At 38.6% G+C, this 17,679-nt stretch overlaps 1 non-coding gene across 1 annotated transcript; it reads left to right on the top strand.

Annotated features, from left to right (window-relative positions):
- Positions 1-8,413: 8,413 nt before the first annotated feature.
- Positions 8,414-8,520, top strand: LOC131013817 (small nucleolar RNA R71). The gene has a single exon (XR_009097896.1). It is a non-coding gene; the product is annotated as a small nucleolar RNA R71 (small nucleolar RNA).
- The last annotated feature ends 9,159 nt before the right edge of the window (positions 8,521-17,679 follow it).

Here is a 17,679-nt window from a genome sequence, read left to right as displayed (position 1 = left end):
TACTTGGGGTCTTGAGGTTGTTCCCGGCTTGGGCAGAGCCGTCGCTCTACATAATGCCGGGATAATACCTAGATTCAAGAGGTGGACCTTCTTGAGTAAAATCAGTGAAGATTTGCAGCCCCTATTTGAGTCACCGGTAATAATTTAAGTGTTTATTAGTTAATTATATTTGATGTTATGAATATTAATCATCATGTACATATATTTTTTATTGTAGGAGAACGATCTTTATGAGTTGCAGCCCGAACAGCAGGAGGCGAGGACGCAGTGGTGGCTATCGGTCGCGAATGAAGGAGATGTCCAGTTTCCAGGTCCGGGCGTCTTCGGCCAGAGGAATCCTCGACCGGATGTGAGTGGTGGGGACCGCTCTGAGGCATCTATTCAGGTGGAACCCCGACGTCGCTCTTCACAGCATTAGCGATGAAGACATGCGCATCAGATACAATAAGTAAGTTATCGGGCTCGCCGCAAGCACCTCTCAGATGTGACATAAACCACTTCCACGACTCATCATTCTCGATCGGATCGACACCGATCGCCAAGGGAAAAACTGCCTCGTTTCCGTCTTTTGTCACGGCGACAAACAAAATGCCACTATTTTTGCCCTTCAGGTGTGTGCCGTCAACCACAATCACTGGTCGAAGGTGAAAGTAGAAAGGTGAGATGGAAGCCCACAGAGCAACAAACAAATGTTTGAACCGGCAGTCTACATCTACGTCCAAATCATATAAGGTGCCAGGATTCGCTTCCTTCAGGGCATACAGATATCTTGGGAGCAGGAGGAACGAATCATCAACTCGACCGTATATCATATCCATCCCGAGATTTCTTGCACGCAGCGCGACATCATATTTGATTTTGATGCCGAAATCGCGTACTAACTCAGCCATGATGGATTTCGGCTTAATGACCTCTCCATCATCGCGTATTCTGTTTGCGACAAACGCTGCCACCACCTTCGAGTGCGCCTTGATTTTTTTAGCTGTGCGCAAGTCCCCTTCGCATGAATGCTCTTTCAACTTATGCACTCTCCACATCCCTCGGCCGTGAACAGACGCACGAAGATCGAAATTGCAGTTGTCAGAGTGCTTGCACGAGAAATAGACTCGTCCCGGATCTGAGCGGACAACTTTTGTCTCAGTGCCTCGCTTCATGCTCCACAAACCAACAGCAATGATCAGGTCGTCTTTGCTGTTGTAAAAAGAATTCTTCTGCAGATCATCAACTCTAGAAGGGTCACTCTCGCGAGCAACCAGCGAAGCCGAGGCGTCCACTGGAATCAAGGGAACTAACCAATTAGTTAGATCACCGGTCTCGGCTGTCGGATCTCCGTCACGTGTTGTACTTTGTCGGATCCAACCTGCTCGCTCGGGTCTCCGTGAAATCGATTAGATCGTCGTCTAATAAATCCTCAGAGGCATCAGAAGCAGTGCCCACCTCGAGCGCAGGGTCAAATTCTTCGTCATCAGAATCATCATCGTCTCCTGATGCAACCGAGCCTTCAGCTTCGTGCTCAGGTTCATCATCTGTCCGCACATCGTTCAATCTCCCACATACTTCATTAAGCCTTTCGGTTTGATTCCATGCAGATTCGTCTAGTGGTTGTCCATCCCATGTAAAATATTGTCGTGGAGGCGAGCTCTGGACACCATGAAACGACGTATGATGATAATACGGCGTCTCATACTGACTGCATTGTGCTTCATCTACGTGTCCCGAAGGTTCAGCAAAATTAAAAGTAGGGATGTAGGCTTCTTCTACAATCGGACCGTTGTAGTGCTCAACGTACACCATGGGATAGTCGGCAGTTGCCAACAAGGCTTCCACGTCATCGTCTGTGGCCAAGCCACATTTCATCTCCCTACCAAATAGATTGGTCGCCAAATAATACAATTGGTAGCTCGAGCTCAACGAATGCGTCCTCATAATATTGTTGACGCTGCACATCAGGCTCTCAATAGTTTCGTTGACGAGGGGAAGGACCTCTGTAGCCCCACCAACATAGTGTATACCATCGACGAGTCCGTTGTATCTCACATATATGTATCTAACGAATTCCATCTATAAAAACACATAAAATGTAGTATTAAAATATGCATAAACACTTTAAAAATTCTCATAAATATAACATAAAACATTCAAACTATTAATTACACAAACAATATATGAGAAAATCACCTCTTCAAGTAGAATTTGAACACCAATTGCACCAACTATCGCACAAACCACTTCTCAAATCTTTGAGGGTTTCAATTTCTCAATTTTTTAACTGAATGCTCTTTCTACGAGTATTTGGATTTATGTTTTCTCATTCACAAGTGTAGCCATTATAGACTAATATTAGATTCCTTTGTACAAATTCACGTGAAATGTATTGTTCATTCATTCAGTACACTTCAATCTATTATTCAATGTGCAATCAAATGCATGCAGAAAGTGAGCATTAAAGCCTCATTACAATCCAAATTTGTGCAGTCACCTTATCTCTTATTTCATGTGGACATGTACTTTTTTGACTAAAACATTAACAAATAAATAGAAATACACAAAAAGGGATACATATGTGTTCGCTATTATTTTCACCACGCCGCAAGTATACGATGTAGTTGCAATATAAGGGAAGCAAGGTCGTATTCCACAAGGATTGGTGAATTTAAACTTCTAAATACTATTAATAAGTTGTTTTCAATCTATTTAGACAACCAAAGATGAAGAGATATTGAGAACTAAAACAAAGCTAAATAAGCAAATAAATAAAATAACAACAAAATAAACTTAATTAATAAATTGGGGAATGACTCGAAGGAAAGTTATCCTAGGGACTAGATTTCGATGGATCGTAATGAATTTCAATCTAAATCAATATAAATCTTGATATGGCCTACTTATCTAGGGCGATCTCCCCACTAGTTTTAGCCCCCTCCCGGACGACTAAAACAGTAGATTACGGGTCATAATTGTCGTCCCCGGTCAATTTCTAACCTATAACTCCCAATAGCACAAAAGATCAATAAGCCCTCACCCAACTCTCAACCTCCCGGTTTATTGAGATGATATGTATCAAACTCCTAATCTATTGTAATTATCCTCTCCCGATTCAAATCACAAATTAGAAATGCACAAAAGGTGGCCAACCAATCATACAAGAGATAAATCTAGGACTTGAAAAGATAACAATAAGCACAATCAAGATATATATTGAACAAAGAAATCAATCCATTACAAATCCATCTAATCTAATCCCTAAGATAAGAGATTTTAGCCAAGCATATTCATAATAAAAGTAAATCTCAAGTCATAAGAAAACATAAATAAAGATATAGAGAGATAGAGATTCATAGACAAATCCTATAATCTTGATCTTCAATCATGTAGTCTTGATGTGCTCCTTTCCAAGTCTTCCCCTTCTTTATTTGATTTTGCCAAAAACTTGTTCGCTAATATTTTCACCACGCCGCAAGTATACGGGTAGTTGTAATATATGGAAGCAAGGTCGTATCCCACAAGGATTAGTAGTTCAATCTAGTGATTATCCTAATTCATTATGCTAGAGCTATTTAGACTAAACAAGGAGGTGAGTGGTTTGATTAACTAACAAATTCAAAGACAAAATAAGAACAATCAAACAAAGTGGATTAATTAAGTGATGAAAGTGGTTTAGGGATTAGGCATCGATGGATTAGCAATGGACTTCAAATTAGCTCAATATTAGTCTTGATATTCCTATTTATCTAGAGTGATCTCCCCACTAGTTCTAGCCCCCTCCCGGACGACTAAAACGGTAGATTACGGGTCATAGTTGCCGTCCCCGGTCAACTTCTAACCTATAACTCCCAAAAGCACAAAGGATCGGTAAACTCTCACCCAACTCTCAACCTCCCGGTTTATTGAGTCAATATGTTTCAAGCTCCTAATCTATTATGATTATCCTCTCCCAATTCAAATCACAAATTAGAAATGCATAGAAAGTGGCCAACAATCCATACAAGAATTAAAGCTAGGGCTTGAAAAGATAATAACAAGGAAATAATCAAGACATATATTAAGCATAATAATCAATCCATCACATAATCAACTAGCCTAATCCCCAAACCAATGGGGGATTTATTCAAACATGTTCACAAACAACAAACCTAAATCAAAGAAATACATAAATGAAAGAGAGAGTAAGAAGTGACAAATCCTATTAATAAGCTTTCTTCAATCTTCTCTCCTCTTCAATGCATTCAATCTTGGTAAAAAGATGTGGTAATGGAGGCTAGGGTTTAGTGTGTGGAGTGTTGGGGAAGATGGAAATGGGTGTGTTGAATGTTGGGGATGATGAATAGTGTGAGGAAAAGGGGGAGAAAGGGGTTTAAGGGGTGAAAAACCCGACTGGGGCCCACTTGGGGAGGCTCCGCCCTTTTCCCGCGGTCCTGGCCCGCGCCCGCGGCCGGCAAACGTGGGGGAGAGTCAGGGGACCCGCGGTCCCGCCCCGCGGCCACGGGTGGTGACCGCGGGTGTGTCCTGGAGTCGGGGGCAGCTGACCCGCGGTCCCACCCCGCGGCCGCGGGTGGTGACCGCGGGGTACTGGGCGTTTTGTGCAGCCCGCTCGTTTTGCTCCGTTCTCCCTCGTCCGGACTCGGATTTGGTCGCCGTTTGCGCCCACGGATTCCTCTCGAGACGTACTTCAATCTCATATCTTCAAAATCCTCCAATTAATCCTTGATTGTTCCTGAAATTACTCCAAAACTACACCAAGACATCAAATCTTCATAAAACTAAATATTCGGGCACAAACAAGCATTCACAAGCAAAACATGAAGGGAAATGACAACAAAACATGTGGAATTGAGGTACGAAAACCTTGTTTGTCAACCCCCCAAACTTAAAGTGTTGTTTGTCCCCAAACGACGAAGAGAAGAGAAATAAAAGTAAACAAACATGTGAGCATGAATTGGTGTCATTTCAAGGGCTTCAACAATTTTAAAAATCTTTCAAAAGTGTATCACAAGCAGAAATGCATTCCAAGAAGTCACAAGTGATAGTGAGTTCAATATTATAGCATCGAAGCTTGAATCCTCACAAGGTGGATGTTTCAATGACGCACTCAACTCTCAAGTGTTTAGAATGGACGTGTTTGCACTCAAATTGAAACAAGTATGCAATCTACCATAAGCTTGCCATTTATCCTAACTCACTATACTTCAATGTGTTATAAATAAAGATCACAAAGGGCTTTCCTTGGGTTGTAATGAGGGTTCTTTGGTAAGGTGAGTAGTTTTTAGGCAAAGTGACTCATCCCACGATCAAATAATCATAATGAACAAATCGACTTCACTATTTCTCTTATCAAACATAAACCAAAATCCCTACATTTCATCTTTTCATCCTTAGTGATATCTATCATGATATGATTCAAAAGGCAAATCACTCCCATTTATGCTCTTTTATTCACATTCATTTTCATTTCTTTTTCTTTCTAAGCTCATAGGGGACTAGTGATTTTCACTCAATCAAAGCTTGATAAGCAATTTCAATCATTTCCCAAACCTTTTCATCAAAGCAATCACTAACAATCTAAGTTCTACCCATCATTGGTTAATTCAAAGAAAAGTTATAAGGCACAAAAGTGGGTAAACTATGATCATATGAGAATTTGGACAAGATTTGGGTTAAGTGGTTTGCAAAGATGGCCTTAAATCACTTCAACATTCATAACACATCTACTTTTATTTTTTTGAGAGAGGACTTATGGCAAGTTCTAGAGATTAACGAACATGTTCAATTGATTTACACTCAAGAATGAAATGAGATTGTGATAATATGACAATCAATGGCTCAAATCTTACAAGCTCATTATCAAGTTCTTGGAGGCAAAACATTTAACTCACTTGTCACAAGTTCAAACTTTTCATGCATAATCCACAAATGATACACACTATTTTTCCAAGAAACAATTCATATCATAATCCCAATGACATTCAATCAACATCACAAAGTTTGATACAATTATCCCAAGCAAAACAAAAACAAAAATATCAACCCAACTAACTCTCAAGCTTTCATTTATTCAACAATAACAAAAACAAGACAACAATACTAAAACAAACAAAAACAAGTAAAGCTTAAGATAGATGAGACAACTAATCCATCTCTCCCCTCCCCCCAAGCTTATTTCACACAAAGTGAAAATGAGTTTGGAAGAAAAGAGAAGGAGAAGTTGTCTCGGACTCACAAAAAAAACTAACATATAAAAAAAAATAAACCATACAAAAATTAAAGGGTACCTTGTTGGGGTGCCTCCCAACTAGCGCTTAGTTTAACGTCATGAGCTAGACGTCTCCATGATGGTGTTATGGCTCGGGGGGTGGTTCCAACGAACACTTCAACTTTTGGTTTCAAGGGCAAAAATGCCTTGATTCTTTCCTTCTCAACCACAAAGGTTCTTTCATCCTTCTTTCTCAATTCAATTGCTCCATTGTTGAAAACCTTGTTGATTTTGAAAGGACCCGTCCATTTTGATCTTGGCTTTTCCGGAGGTAGTGATTGACGGAAGGTGAGGAGAAGGACTTCATCATCGGGTGCAAACTCCCGTTTGTGCATCATCTCGTCATTAGCACTTGTTGTCCTCTCTTTGTAGAGGCTTGACTTCTCAAATGCGTGATACTCATCTAACTCTTTGAGTTGGAGTACACGGTCTTGCCCCATTGGATGTATCTCATTCTCACCAAAGAATGCATACTTCAAGTGTGTGGGGAGAAGCTTCAACTCCAAGCCTTGGGCTTCCTCCTCTTTCCTTTCTCCCTTCAATTTTTCTTTCATGTTGATGCAAGGTTCGATCACTTGCATCATTTTGCATTCCTCCATTTTCATTCTTTCTTCCCCATCTTTGTGCTTGGGAGCTTTGTGGATTGAGAAGGTAACACTCTCATCATTCACTCTCAATGTGAGCTTGCCCTTTGCAACATCAATTAGGGCCCTTCCCGTCGCCAAGAATGGACGTCCAAGGATCAAAGGTACATCCTTGTCCTCGACCATATCCAACATCACAAAATCCACCGGAAAAATGAATTTGTCAACCCTCACCAAGACATCCTCCACTATCCCTTTAGGATATGAAACGGAACGATCCGCCATTTGCAAAGCAATCGTGGTTGGCTTAATGGTTCCTATTTCAAGCTTGTTGAAGATGGAGAGAGGCATCAAATTTATGCTTGCTCCCAAATCACACAAGGCCTTTCCAAAACGACCATTTCCAACATCACATGGGATAGTAAAGCTCCCGGGATCCTTGATCTTGATAGGTAGCTTCTTTTGAAGAATGACACAACATTCTTCGGTGAGGTTGACCGTTTCAAATTCTTCCAATTTCTTCTTCTTGGATAGAACTTCCTTGAGAAATTTTGCATACTTGGGCATTTGTTGCAAAGCTTCAACAAGAGGGATGTTGATATTCACCTTCCGAAAGATTTCAAGGAATTTGGAGAACTCACTCTCCACATTCTTCTTGGGAAGCCTTTGAGGAAAGGGGATTGGTGGGCAATAAGGAGGTGGAGCTTTGTACACTTCCTTATTCTTTTCCTTATCATTTTGCATTTTTGAAGAAATGTCTCCATCATTGCTCTTCTCTATTTCAACCATGTCCTCCTCTCCCAAGCACATCTTGGACTCTTCAAAGGTTGTCTCACCTAGTATGTTAATAGCTTTGCAATGCTCCTTAGGCTTTACAATTGTGTTGCTTTGAAATTGCCCTTGTTGGCGTTGATTGCTTAAGGATTCGGCAATTTGCCCCACTTTCATCTCAAGCATTTTCAATTGGGTCGCTTGAGCCTCCAACCTTTCATCGGTTCTCGTCATGTGGGCTTGAGTGGCCGTCATGAATTTCATTAAAATTTCTTCAAGGTTGAGTTTCTTCTCTTCCTTGATCATACCATCACTTACCGCAAATCCGGGTGGTGGTTGCAAGAAGTTGTTGGGATTACCATAGGCAAGATTTGGGTGGCGATTTGTTTGAAATCCTTGATTGTATTGCCCTTGCCCTTGGCCTTGATAACCACCTTGATGTGAAGGCCGGAAATTCCCTTGGCCTCGGTTGTTGTTGTTGTTGATGTAGTTCACATCCTCGAAGCTAGTTTGTTCTTCAACCACGGGCTCTACTCTTGATATTGACATAGCATCAATCTTGTTATTCATGGCGGTCAATTGAGCTGTCAAAAGAGCTATCGGATCCGAGCTTGTTGTAGCCGCCACCTTTTTCAAAATAGTCCTCTCCCCCGGAAATTGGTAGCTATTGGCGGCCAAGTTCTCTATGATGTGGGTGGCCTCCTCGTGGCTCTTCTCCAACAATGCTCCATTGGCCGATGCATTCATGTCTCTTTGCATCTCACCACTACACCCGGTATAGAATGAGCAAATAATGGTGTTTTGATCCAAACCATGGTTGGGACACTTCCTTATCATCTCTTTGAATCTCTCCCAAGCTTCATAGAAGGTCTCTCCATCAAATTGATGAAATTGGACAATGTCCTTCTTCATCTTCATTGTCTTACTTGGAGGGAAGAACTTAATAAGGAACCTTTGAGCCATTTTCTCCCATGTAGTGATGGAACCAATCTCTAAAGATTGATACCATGTCTTGGCCATGCCCCTTAGTGAGAAGGGAAAGAGTCGGAGTCGAATGGCATCCTCCGGAACTCCATTTATCTTGATAGTATCGCATATCTCCAAGAAATTGCCGAGATGTCCATTCGGGTCATCTTGAGAAAGACCGGCGAATTGATTTTGTTGCACCATGTTGATGAGGGCCGGCTTGAGCTCAAAATTATTGGCATTGATTCTCGGGGCATGCACTCCCACTTGTTGGACCACGGGTTGGAACATATTGCTAATAGTTGGTGGTGGTGGTGCATTCCTTTGAGCCTCTTGCTCATTGATTTGCCCTTGCATGTCCTCCAATTGCCTTTGGAGTTGACGGATTAAATCGAAATTTTCCGCCATAGCTTCCTCCAACTCTCTATCTCTTCTTGTTCTTGCTTTGTTGTGTCGGCAAAAAGCTTCAACCTCAAGGTCTATAGGTATAAGAGGTGCACCTTTAGACCTTGTATTCATACACTACCTATCAACCAACAAGAACAAAGAGTCAAATCACAATCTTAAAATAGAAAACAAAAATTAAAGCAAGTAAAATGTCTAAAGTAGTTAAGCACAATGAAGCAAAATATCACAAGCAAAGAAACTAAACTAATCCCCGGCAACGGCGCCAAAAACTTGTTCGCTATTATTTTCACCACGCCGCAAGTATACGGTGTAGTTGCAATATAAGGGAAGCAAGGTCGTATTCCACAAGGATTGGTGAATTTAAACTTCTAAATACTATTAATAAGTTGTTTTCAATCTATTTAGACAACCAAAGATGAAGAGATATTGAGAACTAAAACAAAGCTAAATAAGCAAATAAATAAAATAACAACAAAATAAACTTAATTAATAAATTGGGGAATGACTCGAAGGAAAGTTATCCTAGGGACTAGATTTCGATGGATCGTAATGAATTTCAATCTAAATCAATATAAATCTTGATATGGCCTACTTATCTAGGGCGATCTCCCCACTAGTTTTAGCCCCCTCCCGGACGACTAAAACAGTAGATTACGGGTCATAGTTGCCGTCCCCGGTCAACTTCTAACCTATAACTCCCAAAAGCACAAAGGATCGGTAAACTCTCACCCAACTCTCAACCTCCCGGTTTATTGAGTCAATATGTTTCAAGCTCCTAATCTATTATGATTATCCACTCCCAATTCAAATCACAAATTAGAAATGCATAGAAAGTGGCCAACAATCCATACAAGAATTAAAGCTAGGGCTTGAAAAGATAATAACAAGGAAATAATCAAGACATATATTAAGCATAATAATCAATCCATCACATAATCAACTAGCCTAATCCCCAAACCAATGGGGGATTTATTCAAACATGTTCACAAACAACAAACCTAAATCAAAGAAATACATAAATGAAAGAGAGAGTAAGAAGTGACAAATCCTATTAATAAGCTTTCTTCAATTTTCTCTCCTCTTCAATGCATTCAATCTTGGTAAAAAGATGTGGTAATGGAGGCTAGGGTTTAGTGTGTGGAGTGTTGGGGAAGATGGAAATGGGTGTGTTGAATGTTGGGGATGATGAATAGTGTGAGGAAAAGGGGGAGAAAGGGGTTTAAGGGGTGAAAAACCCGACTGGGGCCCACTTGGGGAGGCTCCGCCCTTTTCCCGCGGTCCTGGCCCGCGCCCGCGGCCGGCAAACGTGGGGGAGAGTCAGGGGACCCGCGGTCCCGCCCCACGGCCACGGGTGGTGACCGCGGGTGTGTCCTGGAGTCGGGGGCAGCTGACCCGCGGTCCCACCCCGCGGCCGCGGGTGGTGACCGCGGGGTACTGGGCGTTTTGTGCAGCCCGCTCGTTTTGCTCCGTTCTCCCTCGTCCGGACTCGGATTTGGTCGCCGTTTGCGCCCACGGATTCCTCTCGAGACGTACTTCAATCTCATATCTTCAAAATCCTCCAATTAATCCTTGATTGTTCCTGAAATTACTCCAAAACTACACCAAGACATCAAATCTTCATAAAACTAAATATTCGGGCACAAACAAGCATTCACAAGCAAAACATGAAGGGAAATGACAACAAAACATGTGGAATTGAGGTACGAAAACCTTGTTTGTCAATATGTTACTTTCAAACATTCATAACAAGGTAAAAAATTTTACAACCATATGTATTACTTCAAAATGATTTTTTGCTCCCAAAAAAAATATTAGCCGCCACAAAATCGTAGCCGGATTCACTACCCGTGTGTGAAAAATTTCACACGGCTAGTACGACCGGATTTGCATTTCTGGCGGCTAATTATTTTTTTAGAGCTCAAATATTTTTTTGGTTACATTTCATGAGTTTCAAGTGTTTTATTCAAAAATAGCCTATTATTTTATGTGTTTACTGTATTATTTTGTGTTCAATCAAATCATGCATAAAGTGAGTATTTTTACCCCACTATAATCCAATTTTTTGCAGATTCAGTATCTCTCATATTTGACATCAATGTATACTTCTTGTAATATAAAAAAATAAAATTAAAAATTTAAATAAAAACTCTAAATTAAGGTATTCGTGTTATAATATAATATTACTAAGAGGGCTCAAAAATTCACTATTATGTATATTATGCAACAAAAAAATATTATGAAACAAATGGAGTAATTAGCCGCCGGAAGTTCATAGCCGCTGACCAGTAGCCGTGTTAGTTTGGACCGCCGGCTACTGTTTACGGCTATGAATTTCCGGCGGCTAATTGTTTCATTGGTTTCTAAATATTTTTTTGTTGCATAATACACATAATAGTGAAATTTTTAGTCCTCTTACTAATGTTTTTATAACGCAAACGTAAGCTAATTTTTTTATAAATTTTCAAACATACAGTATACATTAGATTGTGAAAGTGACGTGAGTTGGGCAATTATTGTCTCTTCATCACATTTTTAACTTGTGAAATTGACGTGAGTTAGACATTTTACAAAAACCGAAGCATGTCAGGTCTGCTTTTCCAAAAAACCAAGCATGTCGGCTTTGACTTTTTAGACTTTGGCTTGGGTGGGTACTTTTGTAAGACAAGTTATAAAAGTGGGTACTTTCGCCTATTCACAGATTAAATAACTAATACATATGTAAAAACTTATTTTTCTGATAAAGTAGATATGTGAAAATTGGTACAATTTTATCACAATTTTTTTTAAGTTACAAGAGGTATCTGAATACAATCTTAAAAGTTATATCAAATATAATATACTCCATACACACACACACACACACACACAGAAGAGCTAAAACAAGTATACTTATTAAGATATAAAATAAGTTACATGAGCCACGATCTGGTGCGTTTATTTTATAAATCCTATGGCTGATATTGTATCTAGATGGGGATTTTTTTCGCAGGGTTCGAATCCTGGAGAGAGCATAATATTTTAAATTTTGTTATTCATCAGTATATACTGCATTGTTCATCAGTATATATATCTTATTCGTTACCAATTTTTTAAATTTTGTTTTTCATCAGTATATACATTTTGTTCATTACATCTACGTCTTGTTCATTAGTATTATATGTCTTATTTATTGTCCTCATGTTACACGAAAAATAGGGGGTTTCACTGGAGCGCGCCCCTATATATATATATATATGGTTGGGTTCTTGTAGTATCCAAGCTTATGGTAGATCCGTAGGACCAATTCTTGACCACATGATTTGGATAAGTGGTGCATTGAGATTGTGACACGTGGCAAGAAGCTTCAAGGCAATTCAAGACAAAAATCTGGGCATGGGTAAAATCGAAAAATATTTTCGTATATTAAATATATATATATATATATATATATTTATATATATATTTATGGTCCAATTCTATAGAGAAAGACCCTTAGAGTTAGAAATAAGAATAAATCATTACCATTGGTTTAATGCTAATTGATGGTCAAGATTAAATATAAATTTATGATTTACCAAATAACAAAATCTGACTTTAAATAATTATTTATCCGAAAAGGTCATACTGGTAAGATTTGCTCACATTCCTTAAAAAAGATGATTCGGAAAGATTTACAAGAAATCGATTTATTTATTTTGGCATTGTTCTTGTCGTTCAACATTTTTTCATATACCTTTTCCAATATATTATTTTATATGTTCAACAAATTATAAGTGAATGAGAAGGTATGTAGACTACAATAAGTGAATGTTCAATAAAATAATGTTCAAGGTTCATTCCCGTTTACATATTAAAAAATATAAGAGGTAACATATGTTTAACAATTAAAATGTTCATTACTTTCGTGGGAATGTTCAAAACAATTTCATTAAAATTCATTGTGTGCAAATAAATAATGAACGCAATTAGCCATATCTCCGAATAAAATGGCTGCCGGTTATATTAAAAATATCTCCGAATAAATCTTCGTGATATTGTTACGCTAATTTGGGGCAGTTACCCAATACGTTCAAGACTTAAAAGACTTTATTATCCTTAGCCAATAAAGAACCGTGTAATATTGCCTCTCATCTGATCCGTTAGATTAAGCTAATCTAAAGGTTAATATTCTTTCTCATTTCTCACAACATATGAGTTTCTCAAAAGAACTTCTCCCTATATATATATATATATATATATATATATATATATATATATATAGGGGTAATTGCCTGTAAATTCCTAACATTTACACGGAATTGGTTTTTGCACCTATTTTTATTTTTCTTCTTTTAAATACCTAACCTTTAGTTTTTGTCTCAAATTTATCTGGCGACCGGTTTTTTCCTACGCCGGCGCCGGAAATGCCACTGTGGCAGCCGGAATCGACGAGGTGGCAGCCGGAATTGACACCTAAGTATATATTTGACATGTGGAATAAAATTAAACAAAAAAAAAGAAAAAAATTTCACATGTGGATTAAACCCCCCTCCCCCCCCCGTCTTCTTCCCCCTTTCCCCCACCTGCCGCCTTCCACCCTCCCCACCGGGCGTCGATCTCTGCAAATCGGCCACACCACCACCGCCTCCGCCTCCCTTTCCCCATCCTCCGTCGACCCCCCTCCCCCCCGTGTTCTTTCCCCTCTCCCTCGTTCCCCCACCCGCCGCCCTTCCTCCTCTCCTTCCCCCACCATCTGCCACCGGGCGCCGATCTCTGCAAATCGGCCACGCCACCACCGCCTCCCCTTCCCCATCCTCCGTCGACCCCTCCCCTTCCCCCACCCTCCGCCACTACCTGACCAAATCGAGAGGCCCCTCTCCTGTCTTCCTCTACTGGCCTCTCTCCGCCGGCCCCTCTCCAAATCGAGAGAGTTGCTGATGTCGGCCAATGTTGAAACAGAGAAAAGTGAGTCATTTTTGTCGTCGGAAATCGGAGGGAATGAGGGCTAGAATTTGGGGATCTAGGGTTTTTGGCATCGGAAATTGGAGAGAATGGGGGCTAGAATGTCGCCGCTGCCCTGAGTCGCCGTAGAAGAAGAGGTGGGTGTGCCAAGTTTTCAGAGGGAGACGGAGATGGCGGCGTAGTTTTGAGGGCGATGGAGGTGTCGAGAAGCTCTCTGTATGTCACGGCGACGGAGGTGGCGGCGTGGTTCTGAGGGAGACGGAGGTGCCGAGAACCTCTCTGTGTGTCGCCGGTGGTGCTGGCAGGGAGAGGGAAGGGGCGGCGAAAGAGCAGCCGGTGGTGCTGGCAGGGGGAGGGGGTATAAGGGTTTGAGGAAGATGATGATGATTTGGAATTTTTTTTGTTTTTTTAATTTTATTTTTTTGCCACATGTAAAAAATATGTTTAGGTGTCAATTCCGGCTGCCACCTCATCAATTCCGGCTGCCACAGTGGCATTTCCGGCGCCGGCGTAAAAAAAAATCGGTCGCCAGACAAATTTGAGACAAAAACTAAAGGTTAGGTATTTAAAAGAAGAAAAATAAAAATAGGTGCAAAAACCAATTCCGTGTAAACGTTAGGGATTTACAGGCAATTACCCCTATATATATATATAAATATATATTTTATATTATCAAAATATTCATATTTTAGATGCATAAAGGTTCAAACTAAGATGCATACGGTTTCATATAAAAATGCATAAGATTTCACCCCACCCCAATCCCACCCCACCCCACCCCACCCTACCCCTGAAACCCCCTCCCCCCCACCCACCCACGCATCCACCCTTCCCCCAAATTGTTTTTTTAATTTTTTCAAAAATTGATTTTCTGACCACTGATCCACCCCCACCCCCCCCCACCCCCCCCCCCCCCCCCAATTTTTTTTGAAAAACTGATTTTCTGACCACTGACCCACCCCTCCCCCCCTCCCATTTTTTTTTTCTTTCAAAAACTGAATTTCTGAAATGCATATACTTTCACACAAAAATGCATTATATTTTTTGAAAAAAATTAATTTTTTTTGGCTGGAAATAATTAACTAAAAATAATTATTTTTGCAAATACATTTTTTTAAAAAACTCCAAACACTAAACCCTAAATACTAAAACACTAAACTCTAAACATCATTAAACCCTAAACACTAAAACCAAAACCCTAAAATAAAACTAAACACTAAAACCTATATACACTAAAACACTACACACGAAAACCTAAAACACTAAAATCTAAACATCATTAAACCCTTAATACTAAAACCCAAACCATAAAATAAATACTAAACACTAAAACCTATACACTAAAACACTACACACTAAACCCTAAAAACTAAACCCTAAACACTAACAATAATGCTATTTGGACAAAATTTGTTCGGATAAAATATGATGAAATATTTCATAAAATAAATTTATTTATAAATTTTGATTCAAAATAAAATAGAATTTAGCTAATTTTATTATTTTCTTTATATTGTAATTTTTTGTAATTTTTTAATAAGCTTTTTAATTATTAGTATTATTTTTAAAGTACACAAACTACAAATAAAATAACAAAAAATAAAAGAAATTGTTAAAAAATTATGAAAAAAAACTACAATATGAAGAAAACAATAAAACTAACTATACACTTTTAAACTTGAATCAAAATTTATAAATAAATTATTTTTAAAAGAATTTTAACCTTATTTTTGTCCGGACAAATTTTGTCCAAATAGCACTACTCAAACACTAAACCCTAAACACTAAAACTAAAACCCTAAAATAAATACTAAACACTAAAACCTATATACACTAAAACACTACACACTAAAACCTAAAAACTAAACACTAAACACTAAAACACTAAAATCTAAACATCATTAAACCCTAAATACTAAAACCCAAACCCTAAAATAAATACTAAAAACTAAACCCTAAAACACTAAACCCTAAAAACTAAACCCTGAACACTAAACCCTAAACACTAAAAACCTAAACACTAAAAACCTAAACACTAAACCCTATACCCTAAAATAAAATATTATAAAACGTGTGTATATAAAAAAGAAGAATGCATAATCAAGAACAATAAAATGCATATACTGTTAAATATAAATGCATAAATAAGTTTAAAAAAAATGGCTTGGGGGGTGTGGGGGTGGATCAGCAGTTAGAAAATTAGTTTTTGAAAAAAAAAATTGGGGGTGTGGGGAGTGGGGGCTAGGTGGGGGTGGGGCAGGGGTGGGGTGGCGAAAATACCAGATTTATTAAAATGAAATGCGTTTTTTGTATAATTTAATTCATTTTTATGTGAAAACTTTATGCATTTTTGTTTGATTTTATATGCATGTGAAACATGCCTATTTTTGGGGGGTGGTAATGGGGAGGGTTGGGGGGTGGTATGGGGTGGGGTGGTGAAAATACCAAAACTGTAAAAATCAAATGCATTTTTCTGTTCAAAGTTATGCATTTCATGTGAAAACTTTATACATCTTTGTGTGAGACTTTATCCATCTAAAATATATCTATTTTGAGAAAATCTAAAAAAATATATATATTTTTTAATTTTTAATTCCGAAAATTATATTCCAATTTTACCCCTCTCCAGATTTTGCCTTGGAATGCTTGGAAGCTCTTTGCCACGTGTCACCATCTTGATGCGTCGCATGTCATAAATGTGTGGTCAAGAATTAGTCCTACGGTACTACCATAAGCTTGGATATTACATAATCCTATATATATATATATATATATATATATATATATATATATATATATATATATATAGGGGGCGGTTATTCAATAAACCACCCTTATTTTAAGAATTACGAACCAGCAAAAATGCATGAATTTTATGTATAACACGCATGAATAAACTGTATAAATGCATGAATTGCGAAAAATAATTTTTTGCTACTTTTGGGATTCGAACTCAGGACCATGAATTTATCCAACATGGTGATGAATCAACCGTAGATCTTGATGATCTAAGGGCTGAAAATGGTTCCTAATTTATATCTTAAGGAGCGTTCTTATTTTAGCCTTCCCCTATATATATATATATATATATATATATATATATATATATATATATATATATATATATAACACTTATGTAAAACCATTCTCTTTCACATAAACATATAATAGAGATACAATTAAAATCAAATATTATTAAAAAAAAAAAAACCTAAGAACCCTTGAAAGCATAGAAGAGCAGACTAAGGGCCGAGCCTCGTTAAAACCCCTCTAAAGAAAACCCATAGGGAAAAACCTTAAAGGGGAACAAGAATACTCGTCTAAATTTTATAAAATAAAATAATTTGTAATAGGTAACTAGATTTATTTAGATTAATCTCAAACGTAACCTTTAAAAAGGATATTTCTTAAACTTAGTGCATGTTTGGTAGGCCTTAAGTCTGGATAACTAATAATTCGAGGTTATGTATGCGTTTGGTACCCCAGATTATGTCTAACTAAATCCAATTCTCTCTTGATATGTTCCTCAAAAAATCCGATTCGTGCGAATTCTTCCCCCTACTAACGAAGAGATCTTGGCGAAATTGCCACATATGAAATTGAGCACAATTTTGCAAAGAAATAGCCCACTTCTTTCTCGAGAGGAAATGAGAAACATGCTCAATATCATTTGATTGAATAGTTGACCCAGCCCTTTGTTGTTTGAAGAAAACCTCCACTTCAATTGGTATTTTTTCACGAAAAGCAGACATGAGATAAGAAATCCAGTGTTTCACTAAG

Source organism: Salvia miltiorrhiza, chromosome 2 (genome assembly GCF_028751815.1).
Source record: "Salvia miltiorrhiza cultivar Shanhuang (shh) chromosome 2, IMPLAD_Smil_shh, whole genome shotgun sequence".
In the NCBI taxonomy this organism is placed as follows: Eukaryota; Viridiplantae; Streptophyta; class Magnoliopsida; order Lamiales; family Lamiaceae; genus Salvia; species Salvia miltiorrhiza.
This window is presented reverse-complemented; position numbering and strand designations above follow the sequence as displayed.